We start from the raw sequence: 25,763 nt of genomic DNA on the forward strand, positions 1-25,763 counted from the left end.
TCCATTTTATTGATAGTGGTTATCGTCCAATAAGCTTCCATTGCTAGTGTGATCGGGTTGGATGAAGAGTCTCCCTCAACTGAGATTGGTCCAGTCAGGTTCTGAATATAGCATCAGTTCAGATCCCAGGGCAGGATAGGTATGGATATACTGTATAATGATTATTGAGAGAGATTAATTGTTTTGAGAACTTGACGCTATATTTGTGAGATTGGGCTAGAAGGACAAACTAGTGAGTGTCTCTTATACTATTTTCACACTCACTAGTCTCCAATTTAACATTATTTGGAGGTGTATTAGTTCACCACCCAGAAGTCCCCAACTTCCAACATACTTTAGAAGATATTTCTGTTTACAAGAATCTTTAGTGGTAGAAGATAAAATTAGATCAGCACTCCAGTCATTACCAAGCTGGAAGGCTGCAGGTATTGATGGAAAATCTACAGAAGTATATGAGCAACAGAAGATAGCTCACCGTTAAAATTTTTAGCCTAACTATGCTAGCAAATCTGAAAGGTGAAATAGATTGGAACAGTTCAGCTTCCACATCAAAACCAAGAAAATCAGTCTTAAAAGAGTGTGCAAATTATTGCACAATTTCCTTAATGTCAAATGCTAGCAAAATAATGCTTGGGATCATGCAATGCAGATAAAAATCCTACATAGTTAGGGAGATGCCAGAAATTCAAGCTAGCTTTAGAAGAGGCCAAGGAATTATTGTTAGATAATTGACAAAGTCAAAGAATACAAAAAAAGAAAAAAAGAAAAAAGAAGTCACTATGTGCCCCCCCCTTTTTTTCTGTTCTCCTAATTCCATCTGGGTTTATTATCGCTGCGATCTTTGTTCTTTTTTATTTGTTTTTGTTTTCTTGTTTTAATGTTTTTAACAATTTGCAGACCACCCAGAGTCTTTCTTTGAGAGTTGGGGGCATATACATTTAACAATAACTAAATAGAGGATTACACACAAACTAATTGCAACTACAAACATTGCAAACTAATTGCAACTACAACAACCAACCTTGGAATTGATAGTGAAGATATTCACGTGGCAGATAGTTTATGATTATTGACAGTAAAGGAACCAGCTATCAAGAAATACATCACAGACTAGCAGTGGTAGGGTAGTCACGAAGACTTTGAAAAAGATATTTAGATGCTGTGATGTGTGTATGCAAAGGTTAGAATCAAATAGGCCAGGGGTCTTCAAACCTGGCCCTTTTATTACTTGTAGACTTTAGCTCCCAGAATTCCTCAGTCAGCATGTCCACAAGTCATAAAAGGGCCAAGTTTGAAAACCCCTGACATAGGCAATAATTTTCCCTGTAACAATGTATGGAAGTGATAGTGGGACTTTGGAGAAGCAGGTTAGAAAGAATATTTATGCTTTTGAACTTTGGTGCGGGAGATGGCTCCTGAGAATACCATGGACATTTAAGTAAACAAACAAATGGATCACTAAAAATCAACCCAGCATTCTCAGTCATGGCATACATGACCTGGCTCAAATTATCATACTTTGAGTACATTATCACATCTTTCTGGAGAAGTCTAAAATGCTGGGAAAAGTTGAAGGAAAGATAAGAAGAGAACCACCAGCAACAAATGGATGAACTAAATTACAGAAACAGCAGATGCATCACTGGAAGACATGATGGACCAGGTTGGAGATTGATCATCCTGGAAAAAAATCTATATAGACATTAAGAGTTGACATCCTTATGGTGGCACATAGCTAGTCAATCAATAGTAATTTGCATTGAAATAATGGTCAGAAGTCCAAAATTTAGGACCAGAACCAAATCTACTCAGCCTTTAAAATCAGCCCATTGAACCTATTGGTCTTCAAGATCAAAAGAGTGATGACTTTAAATACAGATTCTTATGTCAGGAAGGCAAATTTATTGAATTCTTCTAGAGACACAAACCAATGTCTTAATTTTCTTCATCAAATGAATTATAACTATAAATAATAAAACTGAAAATAAAATGAAATTGAATTATCCTCTCTCTAGAAATACTTTCTCAGGGAGGAGTAGAGGAAAGAGCCTGCAACTATGATATTGGTTCCTCTCCTCTATACAAGTACATAAATATGTCTGAAGAGTGAAGTTTAACATCTTTTAGAATGTATACAACATGCACTGCAAAATTAATGACACAGAGAATATGTTTATTTATTCTTAGTAATCAAGTGAGAATGAATATTTCCATGGTATTGATTGCACTGTTTATAACTCTCACTCTAATTTGAAGGCATAGTATATTTGGTATATTTATATACTGTAAATTAATTTGAAGTATCAGGATCATATTTCAAATTCAGGCCTATTTATTGAAACTCAAACATTTTCAGGATCAATACTAAAGTTTTATGACATTATACAGTACCCTGGTGTGACCAAAGAAATAATAATAATAATAATAATAATAATAATAATAATAATAATAATAATAATAATAATAATAATAATAATAATAATAATTGTATTGTTGTACAAATCTGTCTTTAACTTCATAATGAAATCTGATCATGGACATGGATGTTAGGTACAGTGAGCTGTTTTAAACTTTTGGTTTTAAATAAATTGTTATAAGGAATTCCATCTATGGTATCAAGTTCAACATTCAAAAAAGTGAAAAGCAATCCTGTGTTTGGTGACTCCCTGATAAATTATGATGAATGGGTTTTTTTTCTCAGCAACATTAAGTTATAGATTCCAGTCACTAATACCCCTGCAAAATCTATCTATCTATCTATCTATCTATCTATCTATCTATCTATCTATCTATCTATCTATCTATCTATCTATCTATCTTTCCTGATAACAGTGGAATATGTACATGAGTAAAAGCAAAATAAAGCCTGTCCCAAAGGTGCCTTTTCTGAACTGAAGAAGCTTCTTGGATGAGAAGTGAAACATCTTCAAGGAAAAACAAAGTCTTGAAAAAGCATCTTTGGGACAACCATGACCTTGATGACTGAGAATCTCCATAGATAAAATAAAGGATATTCTCTCTCTCTCTCTCTCTTTCTCTCTCTCTCTCTCTCTCTCTCACACACACACACACACACACAAACCTATACACATAATGTTTGCTTTATATGTAGTGGGAAACTTTCTGAAATAACACTGATGTACCTGATTGGGTAATGAAACTGATGATGTTTCTAGTTGGTTAATGAAACATCTGCAAGAAAACAATGAAGCTCAGAGAGCACCAAGGGTGCCACAATTTAAATTGTACTTGCCTAAAAATCTCTTTGGCATCCCAAAGACATGAAGTACAATGTAGGTAATCTTGGTGCATGTCAAAAAAAATGGTATTAAGACAGCTTGAAACTTGGTGATCCTTCTACAACACCATGATTGTAATGATCCAGTAAAACAGTCTGATCTAGAAAGAAAGATTGCCATCAATTCTGGCACTGTCATCTCAGTGGACAAAGCTTGGATCAAATTTCAAGGAGAGGAAAAACATGGAGCACAGAACATCAAAGGAGGTTCTGTGTTTTGCATCAAACTCCAATGTTTTTAATTTTCAGTTTTATTTTTAGCATTATGGGTTTGAACACACAAAAAAAGTGCTTACAGTTTTTGAAAAATAGACCTGCTAGTCTAACAATGCTGCTTGTACCTGTCCTGCTCTGTGTTTTGCATCCAGCAGAAATACATTCTTTGTCTAATCTGGCTTCCTATTTTACAACAAGAGAAGGAAATAAAATTAAGTGTGTCAATTAAGCCTTGCATGTTTCTTTGATCTCTGCTGTATTTTAAACCAGCCATTCTATCTGAATGACATTACTATAAATTGAAGAACCTTGGGAATAAATAAAGCTTCTCTTAAATCCATGAAAACTAAGGGATAAAATAGCCACAAATAAAATGAATGATGTAAAACCCATACTAGGTGTGGTAATTTATAACTTAAGACCACATACTAATATAGCCATTCAGCTTTCAGCTGGTGTATATAATCTCGCCAAGAAAATCAATGAGACACCTCTCTCTCTCTCTCCCTTTTTTCTCTCTGTCTTTTAAAACTTTGGATGGCCTTAAAGGAATCTAGCTTTTAAAAGATCATAGCTTTTTATGAAATGTGACATACATTTTTCTTTCTATGAACTCTAGCCTGTCTGCACATTTTATCCCATTCATCTATAAATAAAAAGCTCCAGAACTTTGTATTTTTCCATGCAACTCTATGCAAAATGGCTCTCGTCTTGTCTGCCTTTTGCTCCACAATCAGACATAGGCTCTGCCCAGTAGAGGAAAGACATGCAGCACTTCTGTAATTTTGTTTCAGAGTCCAGAACAAGGTTGGTTAGTTCTGCATGCTATTAACATGTCTTCCTATTATCAAGTTTGTTTATAAGATTTTTATACTACTTCTTTTTCCTAAAATAATTAACCATAGCACTGTTGATCTGTGCAATCTGACCACATATAAGTATACTATATGCACCGCTAAGTTGGTGGGATGCTATTTTAGCATGCATGGTATCCTCCAGATTAGTCATTCTATCTTATTTAGAATATTGTAAAGATAAATAAATAAATAAAATAATAATAATAATAATAATAATAATAATAATAATAATAATAATAATAATAAGTATAAAGGTAAAGGGACGCAGTGGCTCAGTGGGTTAGGACGCTGAGCTTGTTGATCAGAAGATCGGCAGTTTGGCGGGTCAAATCTTGAGTGCCGCATAGCAGAGTGAGCGCCTGTTACTCATCCCAGCTTCTGCCAACCTAGCGGTTTGAAAGCACGTAAAAATGCAAGTAGAAAAATAAGGACCACTACGGTGGGAAGGTAACAGTGTTCTTTGCGCCTTTGGCATCTAGTCATGCTGGCCACATGACCACGGAGACATCCTTGGACAAGCGCTGGCTCTTCGGCTTTGAAACAGAGATGAGCACTGGCCCCTAGAGTCGGAAATGACTAGCACACATGTGCGGGGGAACCTTTACCTTTTTTAAAGATACTTGGGGTAAAACTCAGATTTGATTGCACATGTGGCATATTAGCCAAGATGCAAGGAAAATTGCATGTTGCATAGATATTAAGGCTGGTAATCTTTCTTTATTACTAAAACCTGAATGTGAAAGTGGTGCTTGCTGAAAGCCATGACAGATAAAAGACAATATTGAAGGTCACATACGATGAAGATGACATCATAAGAAAAAATGCAATTTAGAATATATGGGGAGTAAAGACTTTGAATGAATGAATAAAGGGAAGAATAGAAATAGATATATTGTGTGTCTAGGGAAATTAAGGGAGAGGGGAGGATATCAGATATGTTAGTGAACATGGTTACTGATGAATGCCTACAGGAAAGTAAAGATGTGTGTTTAATTATGAATAAAGCAACTAAAGTGTATGGCAACAGCTATGAACTGGTTTATTCTTGATGTGACTATGTATGAAAGCAGGAATCCATAGATTAATGATAGTTGAATGTTACATTCCTGTGAACTGCAATAATAGCAGAACCTCAAATGAATTTCAAGGAAAATTATGCATGCATGCATGAATGAATGTGATTCAGAGAAAAATAAGTCTTGGCTAGTATGAATAGATGAGTGGAACAATATGAGAAGCTATAAGAAAACACGATTAGGCTATTCAGAGACCCAAAACCAAATGAAAATTGTGAAGACTTGTTTAGAAAAGATTTGTTCTATATAATTTAAGCATAAGTCCTTTAGTATACAAATATGGAAAACAACAAACCTGAGTCTAAAAGTACAATTGCTTTGTTGTATTATTGTAGAATATTGAGAAATTTAGTGAAGGAATCAAAGGTAATGAGAGATTTTGAATGTGGGATGTGCTATTATTTGGACAAGGCAGAAAATGGAAGAAATGTAAAGACAATGTAGAAACAAAAATATATTTTGAAATGGGTGAAGAGTCTCTAGTGAAGTGAATAGAATTTTTAAGAAACAAAATGTAATATATGAAGGGATGTTTCAATGTGGTGGAAGCAAGGATAGTTTGTGAAGAGAGAAAAGATGACAAAGTTATGGAAAATTGTGCTGAGATAAACTAGATTTAGCTACATTTCCTTTTTTTTCCTTATTGGATGCTTTTAATTACTTTGGCTTACTATTTTCTATTCCCTTTTGGCATTTTGCATAATGTTGCTTACCCTGAAAGGGAATAATGCCGTAGCCTGATTTAGGTAGTTTCTGAGCCAACAAACAAGATCATCTGATCAATTCTCCCTCATCCATCCTCTTTTCTTTGGTTCTTGCTGCTGATGGTGTTCCAGGAGAGCAGACTGATAAGCCTGTACTCAGGATAATGGAAGTAGAGGTTGAAGTCTTGTATTCAGCAAAATCCGATGGGTTTTGCTGAAGTAATGGTTCCATTTGGATTCTTGGGTAAAACCATCTATCAATGGCTGCTCATATAGCTTTTAAACAAGCTTTAACTGATACATAAAGGTGCCTTTCTGAAATATAAAGGCTTCCTGCCTTTCTTTCTTTTACTTCACATTATAGAATTTAAGGGTAATTTTACTCTTTGTCCAGCTAAAGAACCTGTGCTGCTAGCACAGAGATGACTTGTGCATTTCTTTTCAGAGGTAAATTCCACTGACTGCAGTCGGACTTAACTGCCAGCTGCCATGTAAAAGTGGATAAGATTGCAGCCTAAATCACAATATTTATGGAATGTAATGGAAAGGGACAGAGGAGACGGATATTCCTTTCTAAATATCTGATGCCACTATGTGTTCCACCATTTTTTCTCTATCTTGTTCATGGCTTTATGTTTCCAATGTTTACAAATAATTTTAAATTATTCTATAAATTTAGAGAGAGCTCATCTCTTGGCCTAGCTTGAAAGCAATCATTAATGAAGCAGATCCTTCAGTATAAATATTGAAATATCACTGAGCTGATATGATGGGGGTTTGTGATCCTTTCATATGTGTCCGAACAAAGAGAATTTTTCCATTGAGTGCTCTTTCCTTCAGCTATTCTCTAAGAATATTGTTTAAAATTAAAATATCAGGATTAAGTAGGTATTTCCCGTGTATGTTAGAGCTCTGCCTATTTGATCAAACTCCATCAAGTATTCTCTTTGTGATAGTGGCTGGTAAACATAGCAGGCAAAATAATAATCAGCTTCTGCCAACCTAGTAGTTCGAAAGCACATAAAAATGCAAGTAGAAAAATAGGGACCACTACGGTGGGAAGGTAACAGCGTTCCGTGTGCCTTTGGCGTCTAGTCATGCCGGCCACATGACCACGGAGACGTCCTCGGACAAGCGCTAGAGTTTATAAAGTTTCTGAAATATATTATAAGACTCATCTGATGACACTTGAGTTTACAATGTCACTGCTGAATTGTGAATTGGCATTCTTTGTAATGTCATTGTTAAAGAACAGCTGCTCCAGCTACGTGTTCCAAAACCTGAGAAAGAAAAAAGATAACTCACTTTGAATTTTAGGAAACTATGTCTAATTAATTTTACACATTTATTTTGTCCCTATTCCTCCCACCTCACTTTTTAAAAATCCCCAGTACACTTGCTCAAGACATTATTTTTTCATACAAATTCAAAATGGAGAATTCAGTTCTGAAGATTGGAGAATGCGATGACCTCTTCACTTGCATCACCAATATTAGTAATGATCTTGTAGTAATGATACCTTGTGAACAATCAAAGGATCAACATTTTGGTGGTGAAGAGATTTCTTTAAGAACAGGAAATAAAATATAGTGAGAAGGCTGAGAAAAAAAAGGGAGATAGACATAAACAACCAACAGATTACAGAGTTGGTTAATGGCTTAGCTAATCAACATTTGTCTCATTCCACAAAGCCCAAAAAGTAGAGTTTCAAAACTTTCAAAGAAACTCAACTCAATGTGCTTGCTAAGTAAAGCTTGGATGGAGGTTTCTATCCCATTTTCCAAGTTGTGTTACCCCTAATTTTTGTATTAAAACTTCCCATTGAAATCAATGTAGTTCTTGCACCTTTGCATATGAACAGCTCTACAAGGTTTGACCTGACAGCACTCTGATTTGCATCAATCACAATTTCCATCTTCTTTTAACTTGAAGGCCAGTCAAGTATATTTTTAGATGATTTTTAAAAGGTGAGGAGAGATTTTAGTTAGCTTACCTTCCTCAGCCCATCCTATTAATCCAAATAGAGCTGGAAGGGACCTTGGAGGTCTTGTAGTTCAACCTTGTGCTCAAAAGAGAGACCCTATACTGGGTGTCAAACCCTTGGGATGGATGCATCATGGCGAAACTGTCCCCACCCCATTGCCTGCAATGGAAAATAAAGTCATGATACATCGTGACACGTCACGTGACATTACAAGTTTGACACCCCTGCCCTATACCATTTCAAGCAAATGGCTGTCTAGTCTTTTCTTAAAAACCTCCAGCGAGGAAGCAGTTACAACTTCTGAAGGCAACCTGTTCCACTGGTGAATTGTCCTCACTGTTAGGAAGTTTCTTCATAATTCCTGGTTGCTTCTCTCCTTGATTAGTTTCCAACCATTCTTTCTTGTCTTGCCTTCTGGTGCTTTGGAAAATAAGTTGACCCCCTTATTCTTTGTGGCAGCCCCTCAAATACTGGAATACTGCAATCATATCACCCCTAATCCTTCTTTTCTCTAGATTAGCCATACCCAATTCCTGCAACCGTTCTTCATATGTTTTTGTCTCCAAGCCCTTAATCATCTCAGTTGCTCTTCTTTGCACTTTTTCCAAACTTTCAACATCTTTTTTTGCAATGTGGTAACCAAAACTGAAGGCAGTATTCTAGGTGTGATCTTAGTAAGGTTTTATAAAACAGTACCAATACTTTAGGTGATTTTGATTCTATGCCTCTGTTTATACAACCAATGGTTGCATTAGCTTTTTTTTCTTTTCCCCACCAAATAATCTAATTATATTTCTATAGTTTAATTGTACTGTAGTGGCCCCAAGAGAATTCCTTGGAGCCTTTAGTTTAAAACAAAGCCACTGTAGGGGATGGGGAGAATTTACTGTACATATATATACCAAGGAACAAAGCTGCACCACCTGGTTTGGGAGGTTAATGTTTTGATATAGTCATCACAGCCTTAGCACTTGCAGTGAGCAATATTTACTCTCTTCAAGCTCTACTAAAAGCAACTGCTCCTATTACTCCTATTAGTCCACTCAATTTTCCACCTGAGGTACCACATTAGCCTAGCTGGGGGTTTGACATCTATTTTTCAGGGGGTTCTGCTTTTTAATCACAAGTTTTATTTAATTGTGTGTTTGACTTCTCTCAAAGAATGTGCCAGGCAATCTGTTATGCATTGTCAGCAAGCTCAGATTCACTTGGCTGCACCCCTTGTGTCTATTATCGCTGCCTTGATAAGAAGACATTTCTGAGGGTGCATCTGTGTGTGTTGAAGTGTAATTGTTTATCTGTTCCACAGCAACTTTATTTAGATTGTAACACACTGCAGTGCCCCTCACCACTATGGGAAGGTTGTACAGACAGATTGTTTGCAAGCACAAGCTTTCAGTGAGAATGAATAGCATTTTCCCCCAAGTAGACCTCTCAGGTTTGCCACAGTTAGAATGTACACCATTATATTTCAAAGGCAAGACACACTGTATCTATGTAGGAGTCCAATTAGTCTGAGATAGAAAATAAAAACAGAGTTTAAATGTTGGGAGGATTCCAAGCTATCTTATGGGTGCTTCTCCCTCTGGAAGGGATATAATGTTTACCAGATCTTTTTTGAGCCCTCTTCTCTGTGATTCAACTTCTCTAGAAGATCAAGAGAGTCTCCAGAATGAGCACCATGTATATGGAAGAAGCAAAACAAAGTAACAGCCACTACTATAGATCTTATTCCTTTGCACAAATTCCTTTGGACCTATTGGGTTCCCTTCTGGTAAATGAGATTTTGGGGACTTTGTCTGTGGTAGCAGACCAAGTTCTGTTGCAATTATTGTTAAGTATACCTTCATATGCTCCCAATATTCCAAATGTGCCTTTGCTCCTGAAACATTGCCTCTCCTGCTGTAAAGCATGATGGGGAATCATACTGAAGGCTGCAGAAAAGGAGAAGGCAGCAAAAATTGTCAAAGTCCATTTTCTTTCTGCAGAGTTCTCTGCTGGGTTCCTAACCCTGGGGATTTGGTTTCAGCAGGAGTTCTTATTAGATCATGTGGTCCCAAGCATACTGTAGGTAGAGTGCTAAAGGAAAACTGAATACTCAAATTAAATTGATCCAATTTAAAAAGAACAGATAATATAGCTGATTTGGATGCCAAATATGGATCCCAGACATGGGCTTAGCCCAGCTACCAATGAATGCCACCAGGGATAACAATATATTTATTAAATCTAAGTAAAATGAACATAAAAAGCTGTACTCTCTATACTATAGCTGGAATAGAGGAGAGCATGTTTCTGTGTGTGTATGAGAAAGGTTTTGTCTCTGAAATACTAAGAGTATAAAAAGAATACTAAGAGTAACAACAAGCCAGAAAGAAAATAGGAACAATATGTGGGGTTCCTTGTCTCCATCTATTTCTTGACCTCTGCCCTATGATCAAAATTATCAAAAGAGTTATGGGTGCAAAGAGAAAATCTGGTCACCAACAACCAACTAGCTATTTCATAAGCAGAAAGCCAAGTCCAGATTCATTCTACCTAAACAATAAAACTGTAGCTAAACCTTCACAATAATAAGCCTTGAATAATACTTTCACAGCATAATGTCACAAGGTTACCTGCATTAATGAAGTTTCTCTCAGGTCAGTGTGTGTGTGTGGAATAGCAGCCTTTTGGGAACTTTCCTTTCAAAAACTTTTTTTTTTATTCATGGCCTCTTCTAGCCACATTTTCTAATTTGAGTTACAGCAGCACAAGTACAAGCATTGTTTTTATTACATATGAATATCCTTCAGGAACAAATTCTAGTAATCTCAATGGAACCTTTGAGTCAATCTCTGTTTTCAGAGAACCATCTTCAAATGTAATAAGTAGGTCTTATTTGCAATTAATTAAATATATAATGTGCTATAGTACATAATAGCAACACCCACACAGGCCACAAAGCACTATCAAGGGAATGATTTGGAGACAACCCTGACAGCTTTCAGAAGAAGCAGTTAACAGCATGGAGCTGTATAATGTATAGCTGCTACAAAGCCAGCCATGTAGAGTTGGCTAGATGCAAGAATAATTCCTCTAAACTCAGTGAGGAGGACTACAGCTATGTGGATGTTTTTAATTCACTTGCTGAAAATAGCTGGAGTTTCAAAAATCTAGGTTTTGCCAAACTATATATGTTGTATTTCAAGTTACATTCTACTAGGACTCTAAATATTCAAGGGTGAGATATCTGAGACATCTTTCAAACTAACACTTTTAAATTAAATGGCTCAAACTGCTGTGTCACTCCATTTTAAGCTAATGAAGTGAGTGTAGTTCACAAGAGCTAAGTTTGTTGGTTGGCAAACCTTGTTAGTCAGAAAAGGTGCTACCACTCTCCTCCTAACTTTGGGCTACAATAAACTATCATGGGTCTCCTTCTACAGAGGTAAGATATTCATGCTTGAAAATGAAACATCCAGATATCCTAAATTGATTTATTTAATGTTTTCATACACCAGTTGAAACTAAGGTTGATACATGTGTGTCTGTTTGTGTCTGTGTGCTTGTGTGTGTGTTAAGTTTGTGTATGTGTGTGCATCTATATACTTCTGAGTCAGCAGTTATATTCTGTATATGCATAGTTATATGTTATGTACTCAGCATACACATACATTCCCCTCACGAACAATAAGGAATCCCGGCAGCCATTGACAGCTGTCAAAAGGCTGCCGCGGCTTTCCCCCCCACTGACGTGGCAAGCGGCCAATTCTGACAGCTGTCAAACTGCCGTGCATGCGCAGTACACTGACAGCTGTCAAACCGGCCGATTCTGACAGCTGTCAACTGACGCGCAGGTGCAGTACACTGACAGCTGTCAAATTAAGCTTAACCACGCATGCGCAGTCCAGCCGGAGCTGTCAAAGCTGCCAGCTGGCCCCAGCAACAACCCGCTGTCAGCCGCGCCTACCCTAGCCGGTCTCTTTCCTATTGGGTGTTATCGTTAGGCGGGAGAACCCCGCCTGTTTATTGGTTCTAAATAAAGTTGTTAATGTTGCTGTTGACTATAAATACGGGGGATTCCTGGCGGTGCCTCGCCCGGGACCTCTGCCCAATAAACAAGTTCTTTTGGACCGTGCCTACTGTCTCCTGTCATCCCTCAAGATACTTCACCTGGCGACAAAGGTGGGATGCGGGTCTGCTTGTTAGCTGAAGTCACTAGCTGAAGCCACAAGTGAAGGAGGGAAGCCGTCCCACCAGCCGACACTGCTGAAGTCACTTGCTGGTCTGGGAGAGCCCTCCACCTACGCTACCCCAAGCAGACCCGCGGACCAGACAGTATGGCCAACCTTGGGCATGTCAGAGAATTCGATGTCTCCCAGCCAGAGGGCTGGGAATCACATCTCGGGCAAGTGGAGGGGTACCTCCTCGTCAATAACATCGTCGAGGATCACCCCAAAGCCGCGGCGCTCCTCTGCCTCAGCGGCCCGGCGGTCTATGATGTCGCCGTAGGGCTCTGCAGCCCGGATCCGGTGGCCACTATGCCCTACGCCGAGCTAGTCGACCGCCTTAATCGACACTTCTCGCCAAGACGGTCCGAATTGTACTGGCGCCTGAATTTCGCCCGCCAGTACCAACGACCTGGCGAGCCGGCCAAATCGTTCATTGCAACGGTCCAACAGGCTGCCCGACGCTGCCGCTTCCCGGACCTCGAAGACCGCATAAGGGACCAGGTCATCGTCGGTCTGAGGAATCTGAAACTTCAGAAGAAACTCGTCACCAAGCCGACGATGGACCTGGCCGAGTTAACGATTGAAATCATGGCGTACGAAGATAGCCATAGGGAAGACGCGCTGCCGGTGGGAAATCCCTTCACAGGGTCGGTCCACCATGACTGTCCTAGAAATTCCGACCCAGGAACAGCCGAGCAAAAGATCGAAGTGGATGCCATCCGTCCGAGACCTGCCAACCCCCAAGCCCGCCGTGAGGGCGACAAAAGACCAGATCGGCCGGCTGGAGGCTCAAAGGAGACCACCAACCGCCCCAAGTGCACCAGCTGCGGTGGCAACCATGCCAGGGCATCATGCAAATTCCACAATGCCAAGTGCCATGGCTGCGGCAAAACCGGCCACATTCACTCCGCCTGCTGCAGCACCGGCCGCGAGACCCTTCACGACCTGGAGGCCGCCCCGGAAGGTAATATTCCCCCCAAATTACCAGGGGAGACCCTTTGGTCATCTGTCATGACCACTAGCACGTACCAGGGGCCCTTAACCACCAGCTACATCCGCCCCAAAGTTAAGATTCAGGTCCGGATACAGGGAATCCCTTGTGAGATGGAGGTGGACTCGGGGTCCTCAGTCTCCATTCTTTCCTGGGACACTCTACAAGGAATCGCGCGCCAGTGCAGATGCCGATTCCCAATTACCCCCTCAAAAATTCTTCTAGCCGATTTCCAGGGCGCCCCAATCAAATTAAAAGGGGAAACTAAGCTCTCCATTAACTATCAACAATTCCAGGGAGAATTCACAGCCCAAATCGCAGCAGGCAAACGAGCCAGCCTCATTGGCCTTGACTGGTTCAAACCCCTGGGGATAAAAATTATTGGCATTAACCACTCTCAGCCCTACCAATTACAAGCCGTCTGCCAACAATACGCAGACGTCTTTGATGGGACACTGGAAAAATTCAATGCCCCCCCCATAGATCTAAAACTAAACCCAGAAGTCCTGCCTATCAGAATTAAGGCAAGAAGAGTCCCTTTCGCTCTCAAATCAAAAATAGAAGCAGAGCTCGACAGGCTAATTGGACTGGGAGTCATAGAACCCATGGAAGGGGGCACTTGGGAAACCCCCATAGTCACCCCTGTCAAGCCTAATGGGGAGGTCCGCCTCTGCGCGGACTATAAAGCCACCCTTAATCGTGCTTTAAACCCCCACGCCTACCCAGTCCCAGCCGTCAGGGATGTACTCTCCTCCATTCAGTCAGGCACTATTTTTGCCAAACTAGACTTGGCCCATGCATTTTTGCAGCTGCCAGTCTCGGAGCAAACAGCCAATGCCCAGACCATAGTCACCCACCGCGGAGCGTTCAAGGTGAACCGCCTATAGTTTGGAATCACTGTGGCACCTGGAATATTCCAGGAAACCATGGAGCGAACCCTCAAAGGAATACCTGGGGTCTGCCCCTACTTCGATGACGTGCTCATCGCGGGGGAATCCGAGGAAATATTAGCTGACAGGCTGCGAGAGGTGCTTCAAAGATTCCGCACCGCCGGCCTCAAACTAAAGAAAGAAAAGTGCTCCATAGGAGTCCCCTCTACTGAATTTTTGGGTTACAAAATAGACGCTAACGGAATCCACCCCACGGATTCTAAAGTCAAAGCCATCAGGGCAGCCCCACCCCCCAAAAATAAGGCAGAACTACAAGCCTTTCTGGGTCTCATAAATTTTTATCACACCTTCCTCCCCCACAAAGCTACAATAGCAGAGCCCCTCCACAGGCTATTAGACAAAGGAGCCCAGTGGCTCTGGTCCCAAACCCACGACGACAGTTTTAACAAATTGAAACAGCTCCTTTCCAGCAAATCTACCGTCACCCATTACAAAGAAAAAATGCCCCTCTGCGTTGCTTGCGACACCTCACCCTATGGCATAGGCGCTGTCCTCAGCCACCTCCACAGCGATGGAACTCAATCCCCCATCGCATACTATTCCAGGACCTTATCCAAAGCCGAGCGCAATTACGCGGAAATTGACAAGGAGGCCCTAGCATTAGTGGCGAGCGTGAAGAAATTTCACGATTACTTATATGGTCGGCACTTCACAATTTTTACCGACCACAAACCCCTGCTAGGGCTCTTCACCTGGGACAAATTGACCCCGCAAATTCTATCCCCCAGAATGCTTCGCTGGACCACGTTTCTAGCAGCTTACTCTTTTAAAATTGAACACAAACCGGGCAAGGAAATGGGTCATGCAGACGGCCTTAGCAGACTGCCCCTGCCCAACTTCGACCCAGACCCCACGCCAGCTGGCCAAATCCTGGCTATCCAGGAACTGCCGGACCACCCCGTATCGGCAAAAGAAATAGCTGCTGCAACCAGCAAGGACAAACTCCTGGGAAGGGTTCTAACTTGGGTCTTAACTGGCTGGCAATCCACCTCTCCGGGTCCAGAATTTCAGCCTCACTTCCTAAGGCGCTATGAACTGTCTGCCCACCTCGGCTGCATCCTCTGGGGCAGCCATGTCATCATACCCACCCCGCATAGACAACAAGCTCTAACCTCCCTCCACGACGGTCACCCCGGCGTGGTCAAAATGAAATCACTCGCCCGCAGCTACCTATGGTGGCCGGGGCTCGATGCGGACATAGAAAACTTTGTAGCTACCTGCTACATGTGCCAGCAGACCAGGCCACCCCTCCCACATGCCCCTGTCCACAAGTGGGAGGTGACTAAGAACCCCTGGTCCAGGGTTCATATTGATTATGCCGGCCCCTTCCAGGGGCAAAATTTTCTCATAATAGTTGATAGCTTTTGGAATGGCTCGAGGTCATCCCTGTAGCTAGCACAACCACAGCAGCCACGATCAGGGGATTGAGGAGGGTATTTGCCACTCACGGGTTACCCGATGTCCTTGTATCCGACAACGGCCCCCAATTTACCTCTCATGACTTCCAGATTTTCACCAGGGCCAACGTGATTAGGCACGCCACCTCCGCGCCCTTTCACCCCTCCACGAACGGTCTCGCAGAGGCCATGGTGAAGGCGACAAAAGAAGCCCTAAAGAAAATCATTTCCAGCGACTGGCACTGCAGACTGGCGAAATACCTCCTGGCCCAACACTCCACGCCTTGCTCCACCACCAGCAAGTCTCCGGCTGAGCTCCGTTGGGGGTGCCGTCTGGTCACCAAACTGGACCGTTTGCACCCCGACAGGGCAGCCGCCGAACCAATCCACACACCAACTGTCAAAATCTTCCCTCCCGGCCAGCATATCTGGGCAAAGAACTTCGGGGCCGGCGACAAGTGGCTACAAGGTGTGATCTTGAACCAGACTGGCCCAGTCTCCTATCTCATTGACTTAGGAGACGGAAGGCTTATCAGACGTCACGCCGACCAACTAAGACCGCGGGTGCCACAACACCGCATTCCCCAAACTCAGCCAAGCGTTTTAATCCCCCCAGCGGCGCCACAAAGGCCACTTAGCCCAGCATCACACGACCCAGACGTCACCGACAGCCCCCAACCTCCAAGCCCCGAAACTTCCCCCACCGAGGGAAGGGAGGACCAGCCCAGCACAAGTCTTCACCGCTCCACCAGACCGCGGAAAACCCCTTCGTACTTGGCTGATTATGAATGGGCCGGCAGCAGGAACAGCGAAGCCGACCCAAGCTGAACTTCCAGGGGGAGGGGGGGAAGGGGTGTTATGTACTCAGCATACACATACATTCCCCTCACGAACAATAAGGAATCCCGGCAGCCGTTGACAGCCGTCAAAAGGCTGCCACGGCTTTCCCCCCCCACTGACGCGGCAAGTGGCCGATTCTGACAGCTGTCAAACTGCCGCGCATGCGCAGTACACTGACAGCTGTCAAACTAAGCTTAACCGTGCATGCGCAGTCCAGCCGGAGCTGTCAAAGCTGCCAGCTGGCCCCAGCAACAACCCGCTGTCAGCCACACCTACCCTAGCCGGTCTCTTTCCTATTGGGTGTTATCGTTAGGCGGGAGAACCCCGCCTGTTTATTGGTTCTAAATAAAGTTGTTAATGTTGCTGTTGACTATAAATACGGGGGATTCCCGGCGGTGCCTCGCCCGGGACCTCTGCCCAATAAACAAGTTCTTTTGGACCGTGCCTACTGTCTCCTGTCGTCCCTCAAGATACTTCATTATACATAATATATTCAAAAGAAACACCGAGCTTTCAGTCCTCCCTATTTCGGATAATAATGGAGATGTTGATTTTAATCTGATTTGGGCAGTAACTGAAATAAAGTCTGGTACATAACTATATTTCTCAGACCTACAAGATTCTTTGATCTGATTATTGTTTTTGAGTGCCCATCTTTTTTTACCTGCAGGGAAAGGCTAATGAATTATGATAGAAAATTTTGATGGCTAACCCATCAGTGAAGATTACTGGATCTAAATTATTTCAAAGTGGCCAGTCTTGCCAAGTTTTGATTTTTTTTTTAAATCTGGACAACAGAAAAAGCTTCTATGGTATGAAAATATGGCAAGATGTTAAGTAAAAATCAGCTTAATTAAGAGGTGTTCTTGCCTTCTATTTCCTGGGTGGGGGGAGGGAGAAAACCTGTACAATTGCGGCTAGCAGAAACAAAAACAGATCTCTGTGTGTGGCTGCTATTCAGTTGCCGTTTGTTTTGTAACAAATTAAATTAGTTGATTCTTTTCATACATGCTTTTATTTTGTATAAGATGCAAATAGATGCTTACTACAGAGATCAGCCCAAATGGATGGGCCTCTGTCTGATTCCATTTGCGTGCTGCTGAGGTGATGTAGAAAGAGAAGAAGAAAAGAAATAGACATAGCAAAATTTGCAAATAGGTGACTGAATATTATGGGGTTAAATCTATATTTCTAAATGGCCTCAGTTTTGAGCTTCCACAGTGAGCATTCATAAAATAATGACCCTGAAAAATAATGATTTTTTAAAGAATGAACAGGAAAAAGCACAGGAAGAGTTAGTTAGCAAGCTGAAGAGCAGTATTACTGGATATGATCTGTACAGACTGGTTCATTTACAGGAGTGTGAAGTAAACATCTTTTGAATAGCTCCTTGCCAGAGGGAGCCATCTATGGCATCTCCAGAAAGCCTTCATGAGACATATGACTGATTGGATGCATGGGTCAGGCTTGGAGATATCAAGGGCATGCCTGTTTTTATCTTGCAGCTGGATCCTCAATTTCAAAAGCTCTCCGTTGGACCCTAAATCGGATGAGCTGAAATTTAAGGGTTCACCATTTCTGAATAGGATTGTAGCCAGTTTTTCTCTCTTCCGGTACAATTTGAAATAAATTAAGGGGAAGCTGTTATTTCCATAAAGGCTAGAGGTGTCTGTAGTCCAATCAATACATATGCATGGGGGTATATGTGTAATTGTGTTCTTGCTTATAAATTAGTAAAGATTATTATTTCAATCTTTAAAATTAATTAATTTAATTTTATTGTTTATGTCTAATAATATTAGACATGATATATAGAAAAATATTGTCTATAATAGTAATAGTAATTATTATTTGTCTATTACATGTAGAGATTTATTATTGTCTGTAAGTTGCTGAAGACTTTGGTAGTAGAGTTATACTAAAATATGCTAAGTATGTCCTCTTACTTAAAGTCTTCCTTAAATAACAAGCCCAGTATTTAGTGTGATTAAGAATGAATTTCAAATTCTCTAAAACTATTTTTAATAACTATTAAAATATTTACAATATTTACAATGCCTAGTGATCTCCAGATAGCAAATGATCTCTAAGCAAGTAGGAACATACTAGGAAATAGGGGAAGCCAGAATACAGCTTCATCTCTTTTTCATCTTTTTTTAGGTTCTTCTGCTGGGCCCAATCATTTCTTTAAGTAGCCCTTTTAGAGATGAAGATTAAGATGTTCTGAAACATGATGGCAGGGAGATGATTGAAAACTGATCATGATTAGAGATAATGTGAGTAAACTTCTTAGTCTCCTTAACAGGAAGTGAAGGGTGAGGTACACAAACTCTGCATATGCTCAGCAGAATTAAAGGACATGTGAGTATAATACGGTCTTCTCATGACTTAAATGATGTATGTATAGGTCTTGCAGTGCTTTGAATGGAACCTGCTTCAGTCTATTGAGGCTTCAAAGTTACAAAACCCTTTGAAGTCATTCTGTGAAGCAAAACAGCTTCTCTAAAGCAAAGCTGATGGATTGCTTCACTTCAAGTCACTTACAGCCTACTCTGGCATGCCCAGGACCTAGAAGAGAAACGTTTGCAAAACTAAAATCTGGTAATCCTAGAATGCTAGAAGTTTTTCCATATATACACAGAAGCTTTTATTAGCTACTTGAATGTGCTAGAGAAGGCAGGCATGATGACATGAAGCACAAACAATGTCCTTTCTGTCATGTATAGCTCTTCTTGATGGCAAAGTGGACCACTTCACATAGGATTATCTGGATATCCTGATTTAAATACCCTCTTTTTTGAACAGCTTGTAAAAGAACTATAGGAAGCTGATCTATAGTGAATGACCATTATCAGCTAACTCATTGTGATGCAACTGACTGATAGTGGCTCTCTAGGGTCCTGAACAAGGCTTCTTCCTAGATTTAACTTGGATGCCAGCATCTGATTCAGTTGTATACACACTTCTCTGAGCAAAACTTTAAATTCAGTAGTAAGCTATATCTTTCCTTCCACATCAGTGCTATGCCCCAATTTGGGACAAGCTCCAGACTTGATTGACCTGATGTGGTTATTATTTTCAGGAACTAAGTCCATTTATGTCTGACTGATGTGATTTATTTAAAAGTGCAAAAAATTTCTGTAGCTTTGTGAACCTGGGCTGTCTGTTTTCCACTGGGAGAATTTCTTGCTTGATCTCAGTTTTCATTACCAATGCTCAAACCAGCCATTACTGTCTCTTACCCTCTGCCATATGAGGTTCAGCATTCTACTGCTGCCATATTATCTTCCTATGTGCAGTATCTGGAAATTTATCTCCTTCCCCAATCCAGCTGACAGAGCAATCAGTAACCATCTGACTGCAAGATTGCCAACAAGCTATTGTTTCACCTTTAAAAATCATAAGATCATTTAAATGCAACATAAGTAGCAGCATAGTAGCCATGGGATTGTCCAAAGATTTGTAGTAAGCATGTGTACATTATTTACAACAATTTCCCATGCATACTTGCCCTCACAGCAATCTCAATTTTTGTTTCTTTGACTGTTGCGAAGACGCAAAGGCACATAAATACATGGATTAGAAAACATGAACAGTAGTGATTCAAGTAGTTAATTTTATTTCCCTTTTTGATCTGATTGAGGATGTGGGAATTTCTATTACTCCATGACCAGTAGTAACTCAGGTGGTAGAAGTTGACTAGATGAATTTCCTTGCGGTTGCTAACTGGTTTGTGAGGTTTTCTGAGAATTGGTTTCAAATGGATTTGTGAGGGATTTGGGGATGAAAAAGCCAGTAGCGGCAAATGTTCAAAGTAAAATCATTTTAAGTTTACTAAATAGTATTAAACATTAAAAATAATATTTTCATCTTTAATATTTTCAATGGGACATAGTAAATGTGATGAACTTGCCTACTGATGGATAGTATTGACTTTAACTTCCTCACTGAAATCAACAAAATTTTTAAAAACTGGTTGCTAAGAAGATTATTTCTGTATTATAAAGGTAAAGGTAAAGGTTCCCCCGCACATGCGTGCTAGTCGTTTCCGACTCTAGGGGCCGGTGCTCATCTCCGTTTCATAGCCGAAGAGCCAGCGTTTGTCCGAGGACGTCTCCGTGGTCATGTGGCCGGCATGACTGGACGCCAAAGGCGCACGGAACGCTGTTACCTTCCCACTGTAGTGGTCCCTATTTTTCTACTTGCATTTTTACGTGCTTTCGAACTGCTAGGTGGGCAGAAGCTGGGACGAGTAACAGGCGCTCACTCTGTTACGCGGCACTCAGGATTCGACCCGCCAAACTGCCGACCTTCTGATCGACAAGCTCAGCGTCCTAACCCACTGAACATCTAATAATAGAACTGCTTTTGCTGAAAAAAGAGAAAAATAAACTTGTTATATATGGGTTTGAAAATTAGTATATTTTATGGACAGAAGAAAATTATGATGCAAAAGTATAAATATATTTATTTCAGTTGTCAGAAAGAGTGGAAGCTGCCTCTTTTGCGTCTTTTCCTTCCTTCCTTCCTTTGGTTGTTTTCTTGCAGACATTTCATTAGCCAAACTAGTTAACATCAGTGCTAGAGCAAACTCAAAGAAAACAACCAAGCTCAGAGAGCACCAAGGACCCCTCATTTCAACCCTGAGTTTCAAATATTTTCCTTCATTGACTTATATGAACGGGGTCAGTTAGTCAGTAAGTGTCAACACATCATAATCAAGCGTCAACACATCATAATCAAGTAGATTATTCCATTTGGTAACCTATTAAACCTCCAGTCTTAAATCTCCAAATATTCATTGTATGGTAGTTGCTGTCCAAAATAGTTGCTGTCCAGTTGTGATGGGCTATACCACGAGGGCAATTTGGAAATAAACCTCCATTTGGTTACCAATGACAGACATTCGCAGATAAAGAACTTTTATTATACACATTAGAAAACTACAACATTACATTACTTTTCAACATAATTGCCATTCAAATTGAGGCACTTGTCATAACATCTTACAAAGTTTGAAATCCCTTAGTACTAGTCACTCGGCACCAAATCTGAGGGTTGTGTGTGTGTGTGTGTGTGTGTGTGTGTGTGTGTGTGTGAACAAAAAAATCCCAACAGAACTGCTTCAAAAATTCTTGGGTGCGTATAGCGGTGTGTGGGTGAGCATTATCATGAACCAACACCATACCAGAAGTCTGTTGTGATTCAGGGTCAGCCTGTGGGTTCGGCAGTTGGGTCGGACGACTCAGAGGAGGAGGGGGGTGTTGAAGACCTTGCTGAGGGGGTTGAAGATCTTGCTGATGATAGCCCTCAGGCAGGCCCCTCCCACTTGGTCACCATGGAGACCCAGCTGTGTGAGCCTGACAGTGTGGATGAAGATGACCCACAGCTGGCCCTGTTCAAGGATGCCCGACGCAGGAGGCAGTCAAGTAGGAGTAAACAGAAGAAGGCAATGGGGCTTCTCGGAAGGAGGCAGAGAGAAGCCACGCCCTGAACTCTTTATAAAGGGAATGTGTGGGGAGGGCTGGTTTGCTGAAAGCAACCGCTCAGATAGTGTTTCAAAGCTCCTGTATCTTGGTTCGTGTCTTGTTTGTTTTTGTAGTAATAAATTTGGCAGACGTTATTCCAGCCTCTTGCCGTTTGTAAAGGGGTTGCCTTTTCTGTAGGGCCGGTAGCAGGCTGATACAGAACAAAGTCAGTATGGTTGATGCTTGTTATGGATGGCTCATATGAGTTTTTGTAATGTTTCACAGTAGACTTCTGAATTGATGGTTGAACCATGCTCCATGAACTTCATTAGCAGTACTCCTTTGGCATGTTCACATTTGGCAGAATTTTCTATGGCACTGCTTCTGGTATGGTGTTGGTTCACAATAACGCTTGCCCGCACACTGCTAGATGCACCCAAGAACTTTTGAAGCAGTTCCATTGGGATGTTTTTGATAACCACCACCTGTAATAGCCCAGATTTGGTGCCAAGCAGCTACTACTAAGGAATTTCAAACCTTGTAAAATGTTATGACAAATGCCTCAATTTGAATGGTGATTATGTTGAAAAGTAATGTAATGTTGTAGTTTTGTAATGTGTATAATAAAATTTCTGTATCTGCGAGTGTCTGTCGTTGATAACCAAATTGAGGTTTATATCCAAATTGCCCTCGTACTGTATGTCTACAGTGTACATAATAAGTAGACCTTGTATCCCAATATGGCTATTCTTCCCATCTTGTTGACCTGTGGATATCATGGGTTATATCTCCTAATATCTTCTAATATAGACAAACCAGTTTGGCATTAATGACTATTAAAATTCACTTTCACATGGCAGCAAATTCAGAAAAATGGACATGTATATTCTTCAAGATCTTGAGAGCCTCAATAGAAATTTTCATTTCATTCTTTTACTTATGCAATTGCTGACTTAGGACAATGACATTGCTACTGCTTTGCTAGTGGTAAATGTTGGTGACTTTGCATCCTATGAGGTGTGAGCATGTTGAGGGGAAAAAATCAGAGCTATTTGTGAGTTAACTAAGAGGTTTAATGGACAATAGGTGTCTTAGATGGGCTTGAAAAAAAATCTATTTAATGTCTTCATATGTCTTATACATCCACACAGCAAATTTTAAGAATCTATGGTAACCAGAGAGGCCTATTTAGGCCCAGCCTTTCATTGGAATAATTATGTTGTTTCTAAGATACTTTTCCATTTGCTCCTCCTTCTATCAAAGGGGTTCTTTTCAGTATGAATTCAGGGAAGTGCTAATGAAACCTCTTACTAGCCTAAGAGCAAAACAACCAGAGGTTGATTAATGGTCTCAATATGTGAGAAACAGTAATTCTTCTTTGCTTTTTATGATGTTTGCTACATAATGCTGTACATTATAGCCAAAACAACATAATTTTAGCTTCACGCACAAACACACAAACACGCACATACATATACATATACATATACATATGCATATGCATATGCATATGCATACGCATACGCATACGCATGCGCATACGCATACGTATATGTATATGTATATGTATATGTATATATATATGTAGGTCTTGGCGTATTCGGGTCTTTTCCCATGTAAGATTGAGAGTGTCTTGGTGACGTTTCAACGAGGTCCCACTCATCATCTTCAGGCTGGTGTCTTCAGTTTCATGCTTGTGTGAGCAAAGCGTGATTGGAGCTGCCGTCTCTCTATAAATATTGGTGGGGTGTGTGTGGTGCTGGCTTTGTTGCTGTAAGCGGGTTGGTTGACTGTGTTGTTACATCTGATTGGATGATGGAGTTATTGTTTGCAGCTTAGTCGGCTTCTTTGTAACATCCTGTGTGGCTGAGGTCTTGGCTGTGTGCCCATTAGTCTTTTGTGTTGTAACGACTTGGGTAATGGGCTGTGATGACATCCTGAGCTCTAGTGTAGTGATATCCTGAGTTCTGTGCTGCAACATCCTGGGTGGTTGGCTGTGTTGTGACATCCTAAGCTTTAGTATTGTAACTTCCTGAGTTCTGTGATGTAATGTTCTGAGCAGAAGGCTGTGGTGTAACATCCCGGGCTCTGGTTTGGCTCCGAGTTTGTGGTCTGGCTTTGTGTTCATGGCGTGTGTCCGTTTGCTTTGTGTGGGGGTCGGGAGGGGGTGCAGCAGCTGGAGATGCTGCCGTGGTTTGGCTTCTGGATGGTGGTTGCATTTTGTCTATGGGGTGGGTTTGGGTTTGAGTCTGGTGAGGATGATTGGTGGTGGCGTGCTGTGTTGTTGTGGGTCCGGTGTCAGTTTTTGTGGCTGGGACTCGTTTGTTGACTAGGGCTAGTTTCCAGATGTCTGGTAGACGGGAGGTATCATCATGCTTATTCATGTTGTGGGGGTGTTTCTCTATTTCGATGGCTTCCATAATTATTCTCTTATTGTAGTGTTCGGTTTTGGAGATTAATTTCATTCCTTCAAAGTCAATTTCATGTCCTGTTGCTTTAAGGTGCTGGAAAAGGGAGGAAGTTTTTTCTCCTTTTCTGACTGCGTTCTTGTGTTCTGCGATGCATGCATTTATTCTCCTATTAGTTTGTCCAATGTATGTGGCTGGGCAGATTTTGCATGGTATTTCATAGACTCCTTGGTTTTCAAGCTGGAACTTGTCTTTGGGGTTTCTTAAGATGTTGGCTATTTTTCAGTCAGTGCTGAAGGCTGTCTTGATATTGTGTTTGTGGAGAATTTTGCTGATTTTATCTGTGGTGCCTTTAATGTAGGGGAGGAGGGTATTGCCATTGTCCTGTTCTGTGTCTTGGTTTTTGGGGGGTGTCTCCCTTTGGATTAGGTTGGCAATAGTGTTCCTTTGGAATCTGTTGGAAATTAATATGCTTGTGAGACATCCTAATCTACAAAAAACCCAATAGTTCCCTAGGACACACCATCTACCGGAAAAACACACACACCAACCATTACTTAAACGCAAAATCCCATCACCCGGCACAGATCAACTCCGTAACGAAGACCCTCATCTCCAGAACCAAATGCCTAAAAACCGAATTACACACTCTCACAAACGTATTAATTTCCAATGGATTCCAAAGGAACACTAAATATAAATAAGGATTTTCCTTATTTTCTGCCACTGATGTTCTTAAGAGTTCCCATTAAATATGTAACCTCCAGTAGAGAATCTCAGTGCCACCAGCTACTGGGGGGAAGCCAAGTGGTTGAGAATTCTGGGAATTGAAGTCCTGATATCAGATGGGGGAATGATAGCTTTCCTTGGCACAAAGGGTCTTTGTTTTATGAGCATAAAGTAGCTATTGCTTGGCTTGTAGGTTGAGAAAACAGGTACAGCATCTGCTGAAGAACTGGATTTATCTGCAGTCTTTTGCTTTCTATCTCATTCCATAGTGAGGCCAGAATGTCACATTTATGGCATTCCATAAATATTAAGGCATTCATTTTAGTCCTATATTCTGATTTTTTAAAAAAGAGAGGTTGCCTTAAAAAACGTGGTACCAACCTCAGAGCATTTGAATTTTTCAGGGTCCTGTATTTTTTATGTCAGCATGTCAATTATTTGATGCATATCAAGAAGGTAATTTAACATCCATCACAACATATAAAATGAAGCCTGCATTTCAGAGTTTGGGTGCCACTTTTTAAAAGCATTAATAGAGATGGAATGAAACGTACTAAAATGGGAACCTCTAAAAGAGATACTGAAGAATGTCATCATTTCAGTAAACGTACATGATCAGCTATCCCCCAGT

Source organism: Vipera ursinii (assembly GCF_947247035.1).
Source record: "Vipera ursinii genome assembly, chromosome: 1".
Lineage (NCBI taxonomy): Eukaryota > Metazoa > Chordata > Lepidosauria > Squamata > Viperidae > Vipera > Vipera ursinii.